The sequence below is a fragment of the Patagioenas fasciata genome, chromosome 4, assembly GCF_037038585.1.
Source record: "Patagioenas fasciata isolate bPatFas1 chromosome 4, bPatFas1.hap1, whole genome shotgun sequence".
NCBI lineage: Eukaryota > Metazoa > Chordata > Aves > Columbiformes > Columbidae > Patagioenas > Patagioenas fasciata.
This window is the reverse complement of record NC_092523.1, coordinates 23,585,913-23,594,765: the sequence shown is the minus strand read 5'-3', so window position 1 is coordinate 23,594,765 and position 8,853 is coordinate 23,585,913. Positions and strand designations below refer to the sequence as shown.

Here is an 8,853-nt window from a genome sequence, read left to right as displayed (position 1 = left end):
ACAATCTACTTGGAAAGGGAAAACAGCCTTTCCTGCCCTCCTCCCCTCCTCCCCTCCCCTCCCCTCCCCCCCTCCCCTCCCCCCCCCCTCCCCCCCTCCCCTCCCCCCCTCCCCCCCTCCCCTCCCCCCCTCCCCCCCTCCCCTCCCCCCCTCCCCCCCTCCCCTCCCCCCCTCCCCCCCTCCCCCCCCCCCCTCCCCCCCTCCCCTCCTCCCCTCCCCTCCTCCCCTCCCCGAATTTTAAGCAATGTGGGAAAATAGCTTTCCTTTGTAATGTAACATTGAGAGGAAAAGGTGGTTGTTTCTGCTTCCTATTTCTCCTTCGAATCATAAACAGCCAGCAGCCAGTGGCCTGGTCTTCTAGGTCAGCCAAGCCAGGTATGTTCACATTCTTAGAACTCCAGTACTACCTTTTTTAGATTTGCTTGTAATCAAGTCATTGTCCCTGCATACTTTCAATGATTTATGTTTGTTGAAAGAACAGGCACTTGAATGCTCCAGTATGTTAAAAAAATGATGTATCAGTACCAGACAAATAACTTACAAATATGGTACAGCGAACTGCAAAGTGAAGTGAATTGAAACTGTAGCACATACTTTTGGGAACAGGGAATTAGCATAGAAGAGACAAATGCAGGCAGGTGGCCAGCTGGCTTACTGGCCAGGAGAGTGCTGCACGATTCCAGCTGGGAGTTTCTGCTTAGAGCAGATAGGACCCATTACATGGAGTATGAGGTCTCTCTGAATGTTCATTTTAATTTAAAAGAAGATCCTTTGACCTGGGGTTGCATAGGTTTGCACTGCCTTTTTACAGTTTCTCTGCCAAGTGGGGAAGGGTTAGCAATTACAAAGCTGAATGTGACTTCTGTGATATTTTGTCAATGGAATTTTAGTAAAGCTACTGCTGCTGAGAAAGAAAATGAGAAAAAAGTGGTCAGTGCTATGTTTGCTGCAAGTGATCTAATGTTGATTAGCAAATCCTTCGTGATTATGTCTTTCCTCCTTTAATTTAATGGAGAATTGTAAGGTCACAGTGAGTGAATTGTATTTCCAAACAAAGTATATGACTTGTAACAGTTAACTGCAGTAATGTCACAAGGCTTTTAAAGGCAGATACTGAATTTAGTAAGCCTGTGGTTTAAGCTGTCTTTGTAGATAGGAAGTCTTTGATGAATCATACAGTTGCATTTTAGAAGGCTCACTTTTCAGTTAGTACTTGCTGTTTTCCCATGAGCTCAGAGGTTCTCCTACCAACCACTAAGAAGAACTTAAACGTTATTCCTCCAGCAGTTCTTCTCACCACCTCTCTGCTGTTTTTAATGTAAATGAAGATGATCATACTTGAAGACAAACTGACTTCATGGGAGCATGGGGAAAGACTTTTTATTTGACCACAGATTGTCAAACAATACAGCTATGTAAAATCAAGCACATGAAAATCATTGTGATTGCATTTCTCAAAGGAATGGTCAATCTGACAAATCACCAGCAAAAATGCTACAGAACTACTGCCTTTATGGAGATAATCCATAAGCAAAAACATAGATAGCATACACCAAATGTAATCTAGACCATAGCTGATAGTCTTACCTTTTGGAGATGGGAAGTTTCTAAGCAGTGGTAAGCCGGATGGATTGTGTTGAGTCTGAGGCTGAATGTTGTGCTGTAGCAGAAGGGTGTGCAGGGCACAGAGTTGAGTCATCTACTATGTTAGCTACATTTAACACACTAGCCTTTCAGCTGATATGAAGAGTGGAAGGAGTCCTCAGATGAGGACACCTTTATTCTTTCACTTGGTAAAGGACCTAAGGTAAAATAGATTGTTGCATAGAACCCAGCCTGTTTCATTCAGCAAAGTGCTCTAATGAATTATGCACTGAAGAGCTGTATAGTGTACTCCTTACTTTGTTGTAAAGTGTGATGTGATGCAACTATGAGCCATTTTGTTCTGAGATATCTGGAATTTAATTAGAAATGGAGCAATAAACAAAAAAAGATCGACGAAGTGACCATAAAGAGAGTCACTGGTTTGTTTAATAAATTAACAAATAGAAATCTACATATCTTTATTCTGAGTCTGGTGTCCAAAAAGTGACAGGTGACTTTGAAGTGGTTAACTGCCTGTTCTATCTCCAGGAACATCTGGTAAAATTACAGCCACATTCAGTGCAGTACTCAGCCACATTCAGTGCAGTACTTAGCCATGACAGCAATTAGAACTTATGGCTTTAATGTGTGGCTTGCTAAACTGCATTTCATTCATGCAGGCTCATGATGCAGGTCTGTATGGTTTTTAGCTCTGGAAGCAGTGTTTCTTTGTGCTAGGCAGTGCATTTTTTGTGCTGTAACTCTGTCTACTTACATGTCTACAAATCTATAGACCATACAGCAGGAGAAAAATTCAGCTCACTGCAGAAATCTGAATGCTACATGATAAATCAGAATTCCTTAGGTGGCTCATCCTCTGTTTTTTTAGGAAGATTTTGGATGGAGGAAAACATTAATCTTTTAACTGCATTCAAGCTGGTAATAGGGATATTGAAAAGAGAGAGAATGAAAAACTTTGTCCAGAAACTGAAGTGTGATGCTTCCCAGCAGCACAAGAGGTAGTAACAGACTGATCTGTATATAAGTGAATAACAATGGAGATTCTGGGGCACTGACAATTTGAGTACACGCTGGCAGTGCTGTGTAAGATACTTCATGCTGCAGCAGCACTACATGAACTGAAAACCAGACTTAGCTATGTGATCTGAGGAGTATTTAAGAGTTTGAAATTCCCTCCTTACATAATAGGACACGATTTTCTTATGACAGCTGGAGATCAATAGGAAACAGTAATTGAAGGTACACTTAGATTCATCTGTTTCCCATGGGGAACGTGTGGGGTCAGAGGTGTGTGGAAGCATGTATTATGAGGGTCATGACTCTTCTTCCCTTTCTAAAGGCAGTGATGATATGTCAGAAGTCAGCTAACAGCTAAATTCATTTCTGTGTATGTGACAATCAGTTTGTGGCCCACATGATTAAAAAGCAGATGGCATACGTCCCATGAGTCCTGAGGTCGGTGTAGGCTTTTGTAGTTCATTTTTTATGGCACAATATCCTGTTCTGGGTAGAATGCATAGTGGGACTAGATAATGGCATAGCAGCTGCTTTGTTGTGCTTTTAGGATGAGAGAGAGAGGAAAACTCCCAGAGCACCAGTGATCTAAGTATAATTCTCATTTTGTCTGAAAAGAGTCAGTGTGTATACATACATATCTCTAAAAGATAGTTGACCTCTTTGGTATATGGAGGATCTTCTACACCTTATTAGAAGAAGCCTGGCAGCATTCACTGTTACAAGCTGCCAGGTTTTGTCATGAACTATGAGTTAACATGGTATGAAAGTACTAGAGGGAAAAACTGAAAGATTTGACCCGAAGATGGTGGACACTGGCTTGCTGTTGAGTATCTTCACATTTTGAAGGTCAAGGTATAACTGATATTTGTGGTTTCACAAAGAAAGCAATCCTTTAGAAGATATTTTAACAGCATTTTTGGGGTCATTAGGAAGTAAGCTGGTTCAGCTTTCAGTGGAAGATGTGTCAGAACCGAAAAGGGAGGCGATGACCTTTTACTACCAGCTTCCAGAGAGGTGACTCATGCAGTTAAAATTAATCACATATATAAAAGCTGATGGATGAAATAGCCTAAAGACTAGACAAGCCCAAGCACTTCTTAATTTTTAATGTCCCAGGACAAAGGATCTCTAGGGTTTTGTTTGTTTGTTTTAATTCTCCATATTTCATTCTATTCATGCAATTAATGATTCTTAGTTTGTAAGAAATTAAACCATTAGTGATTTTAGGCACAGTCATTCCAGAGAGGTTAGCTTTGTCAGCTAGATCAGGAGTTGTCAATGGGCTGATGAAGATTTAAGTTTTGCAAGTTCCTCCTGAATGAGAGGATTTTAATAATGGTAAAGACATCCTACACTGACTTTTTTTTCTTATAAAAGTGACTCAGTTTGAGGGTGGCAAGCTTGATCTGAAACCATGCAGTTGTGTGGTAGATGCATCCATTATCTTTTAGTATATCTGGGAAAACAGAAGAAGTATATGCTGTGAAATAGTGGGACAGCAGTGGCATGGTACTGTGCAAGTTCGTGCTTATGAATCACACATTGTCAGCCAGCCATTTAAGATAACTTTAGTGTGTTTGTTGAGAACAACTGAAGAAAATAAACGAGTAAAATTAGAGGAGAAAACAACAGAGGATTTTAGGCTGCTCTCATTTGTTTCCGGTCATACTACTAGCTTATCAGGAAGACTGCTAAGGTGGGTATAGTACTAAGCCCCTTGTATTGGAAAGCAATTCTGGATGTTATGTCACATGAGAAAGCAGAATCTTGATGTGGGTATAGAGGTTGAAATGGACCATATCTGATTATACAGGGACAATTACAATAGGGCCGGGGAAAATGATGAGAGTTTATAGTATTTGTTTTGAAGGAGGAAGAATAACACTTTGGTCAGGTGTTGCATAGCCACACGAAATGACACATGTCACTTCAAATCATCAGATTCTGTATGGCTGAGTGCCTAAGAACTGGCTTCAATGGTAAAATATGTGGTAACAAACCTGGTCAAAGCCTAGGTCCATGAAGAAACAATGAGGCATTAATGGTGAATACTTTAGAGAGGACTTGGTCTTGGATCCAGTGGACCAAGTATGTTCCATCTTTGCTTAGATAATTACGTTCAAGATAAAACATTTGTATGAATGTACAATAATATATGTATATAGTATACATGTCCTCATATGTCATATAAATATATGCACACTATTAAGTTACAGGGTGCATCTTTGTTGCATGTTCACCCTCTGCCCACCTGACCAAGTCAGTAAGGAAACAAGTTTGGTTTTTTTATTGAAAGTCTGATTTTATTTAGGAAAACATGCAAGGAAACAAAGCAGATATGGTTTATGTGTTTGTTGGTTTTATTCTAGAGATTTCATTAACAGAGACAGGAATAAATGGAATAAGTGATGTCATATCCTGCTTAGTCTAACAGATTTGCTTAGGTTCTGTAAAAGCAGAAGGAACTTTGCTGGAAAGAAAATAAGAACAGTAAATACATTAAAACTACAAGTTAAAAGTCCCTATTTTCTTGAAATGTGAATACAAAAACTGAAATCCAAAATGGGGACTATCATGCTTTAACCCCAGCTGGCAACTAAGCAACTACACAGCCACTTGCACACTCTCCCCCTCCCCAAATGGGATGAGGAGGAGAATAAAAAACAAACAAACAACAAAAACAACCAACCAACAATAACAACAACAAACAAACCCCAAAACTTCACAGGTTGGGTTAAACACAGTTCAAAGGACAGTAAAACAACAGTAAAGAGAATATACAAAACAAGTGAGCACAGCGCAGTTTCTCACTCCCTGTTAATTGATGCTCAGCCCGTCCTCGAACAAAGATCCCCCAGGTAACTGTTTTCCTAGCTTATATACTGAGAAAATTAATTATATCCCAGCCAAAACCAGGACAGAGGCCTTAAGAAATAGGCATAACATTTAAACGTTAGGGTCAGAAAAAGGATACTGCAATTGTTTGTGGTGTAAAAGAAGCATAAAAAGAAATCCTGAGATCAAGTTATATGGTTTTCACAGTTCTCTTGATGAATTACAGTCAGTACATTTAGAAAAAAACTAGTGAAGATTCTGAAAGATAGTCTTATGCCCATATGATAATGTATAAAGAGATATACATGGCTGCCTAACTGAAAGAGGATGCTTAATACAGTAGTTGAAGCTTCATTAATCTTTACTACTAGTTCTGAAAGTAAGGTGTAGAAATGTTACTAGACTCATTGAAATTAATGACAAAATCAATCTTTTCATTTCATACTCTAAACATGTCAAACACATGTACAAACTTTTGTGTATGCTTTTTTCAGAGAATAAGTCTTTCCCATTCCCCTTTCCCCCCCCTTTCATGGAAGATCAAAAAAGGCTTTATTTTTCTTGTTAGAAATATTTTCATAGTGATATGTTCATCTGAACACAAGAAAGATATACATCAATTTTAAAGTACACTTATAAATTTCTTGTGTTAGGCCCTGCACAAATAAAGAACAAACAAACTCCCTGTCTTTGAACTACCAATTTCAAATGGATGCAGAAAATCACATTGGTTTCTAGTAATACATAGGTTGATAATTGATTTCCTATAGAAATAGACCAGGTATCATGTCTAATAAAATAGTAGGAGTACATCGTCAATATTTTTTTTTTTTTTTGCATAGATTTGACAAGAAATTACATTGTGACTTCAACCATTCAGCTGAAGAAATTAGATAGTCCTTGGACTTTTTGCTCTAAGTCTCATTCAGGGGAGACCATTAACTTTTTTTTTTTTCTTTTCTTTTTTTTCTTCTCTCCGCCCCTTCCTGCCCAGTAATTTCATTAATCATTTAAATTACATGTTTCCACTTGGCAGCCTCTGGAATCAAAGGTTCTATCTCAGCAATATGTCAAAAACAATGGCGCTGCAAAGGCTTGACTAAGCCTTGACATGACACTAAATGAGGAACTTTATCTCTTGAGACATCTGAGTGGATTAGATTAAATGAACTTTAAGAGGAACTTTAGAGCAACAAGCATAACCCACGCAATCCATAAATATTTAATATATCTGCAAATGTGCACTGTCTAGCACTACTGCTTAATTCCAAATTTATATTAATTCTGTTTAAGAATTGCCCCATGTCTTTATAACTATGGATAAATTAAATTAAGTGGCAAATAATTAAAAGAGGCTTTCACAAAGTATTGAAAAATTCTAAATGTAGCTTAAAACTACTTCTTCTGTAAAATCCATCAGTCGTTTTGGAAATTAGTCATACTAAAACCAGTAAGACTTGTTGTACAGGTAAATATTCTTGTACAGACAGAATACCTGGAAGTTTCTACTGTAACTGTAGTCTTAGAAATTCCATTCAGTTTGTCCAGGTCATCTGTACTTGGGTGAATGTGCGTCTGGCAGTGTGTCACACAGGAAAGAAGTCTTGGGCGTTCTCTTCTGGTCTTCCTGTGGTTTCTACACAGTGTGGCTCTGAGGCACTTTGGCTTGGGAATTTTCCTGAAAATCTGTATGATAGGTCTGCATTTGAAACTGTTCTCTGAAAGAATGTAATAATTTTAGTTTTTCTTGTCATACAGCTTTTACCTTGTATCTATATTGTGGGTTTTTTTCATTGTTTTTTGTTTGTTTGTTCGGTTGGTTGTTTTTTTTCTCTTTGTAAACCAGACATTTTTGGATGGTAGAGATGAGACAGCCTCTTCTGTGGCATGCAACAAGCTAATGTCAATTGTGTGTGGTGTGTAGGTGTGAATTGTGAATAAGGTGTGAATTCAAGTGTGTAGAGATTTGTGTACAATATCCTTTTGTTTGTAAACCTGTAACTTCTGTAGATTAGCACAGACACATAGTTTGTCATATATTTTGTATAGTTAATGTCTTGTGTGTGATGATGTTTGGATCTTCCACATGAGGAATGAATTCCACATGAATACAGCCCACCTAACTTCAGCTACATAAATATGAGGCTTGCATGTTAAGGTTTTTATGTAGGTTCCTTTCATAACTAAGAGAGGACTTAGAATGGATGATTCATCCCATTTATCTTAAACAATTCTTCTATGTGTGTGGGTGTGTACAGGCTGCTAAAGATATTTATCTGTTTTCATTAACTGCAGAGTAAGGCTAGATTACTGGCTTAGACTACAGATCTGCATTTAAAATGGATTCAGGTGAGATGAATCCATTTTAGTTGCAAAATGAAGTCAACCAATTAATAGAGTTAATTCCTTAACTTTAAGGTCATGGTCCTTCTGAATTCATAGAGGTAAAAAGGTAGAATGTTCAGATATCAAAATTTGTAGAAGCTGTGGGTAGATTAAGTTTTGTGTAGGAAAATAGTGACACTGAAAGAGACCTAGAAAATCGGTACTGTGGGCTATATAATTTTCTGAAGTATCCCTCAGCAAATCTGTGCCATAATCAAGAGTGTATATGTTGCTGTTGTTATTCCACATACTTTGCTGAATAGATATCTGCAAAATAAAAATACCAAAGTTCCGCTCTTTCTACAACAGTGTTTTAAAACACAGAGTAGGAGGTAAAGTTATTTGTTAAGCTGTCTGTTTTCGACATAAACAGCCTAAATTAATTCTGGTCTTTAGTTATATAACTACATAGCATGATCGTATGATGTATTATGCTGAGTTCTGACATTAAAAGAGTTATTAATGAATTTTGCTTTCAGATTACTGATTAACTTTTCATCTGCCTTTAGCATTTTACTGATCTTACACAAAATTTCTATCTGTGGGCAATATTATTTTGGTAGGACCTACATTGCACTGTATTTTGAGAAACTAAAATCATGTAAGGCATTGTTGTCAAACTGTAGTATTTCCAGAGTCTAGGTTGTAAGCAAATTATTAGTATAGTTGAAGTTGCAGGTGAAATTGTCAAATGCTTTTAAGAAGGATGGATTTATTACTATCCTAGAGAGGCTATTTTAATATGTGTATAGATATTTTTGTAGATACTTGCATATGTTATTTATATTTCAAAGATTTGTAATCTATGCTCTGACTAAAACAGTGAAAACCGGATCACTGACATATTCTTTTTCTTGGAATATTTGAAAAGGAAAGGAAAAAGCAATAATCTTTCAGCAAATTATTTCCTTATAACTAAGAACATATTAGAGAGAGATTAGTAATCTTTCTAATAAAACACTTTTTTTTGGTCTGCATATCATTGGATATTTACATAGATGCAAAGATGAT

The 8,853-nt window shown here is 37.5% G+C and overlaps 1 long non-coding RNA gene across 1 annotated transcript in view; it reads left to right on the top strand.

The window, feature by feature from the left end:
• Nucleotides 1-254: 254 nt before the first annotated feature.
• The window catches only part of LOC139827906 (uncharacterized), a 246,622-nt gene continuing 238,023 nt past the window's right edge, over nt 255-8,853 (top strand). Inside the window, exon 1 of the long non-coding RNA XR_011739033.1 lies at nt 255-375. This is a non-coding gene — a long non-coding RNA (uncharacterized lncRNA). The remainder of the gene's footprint in view (nt 376-8,853) is intronic.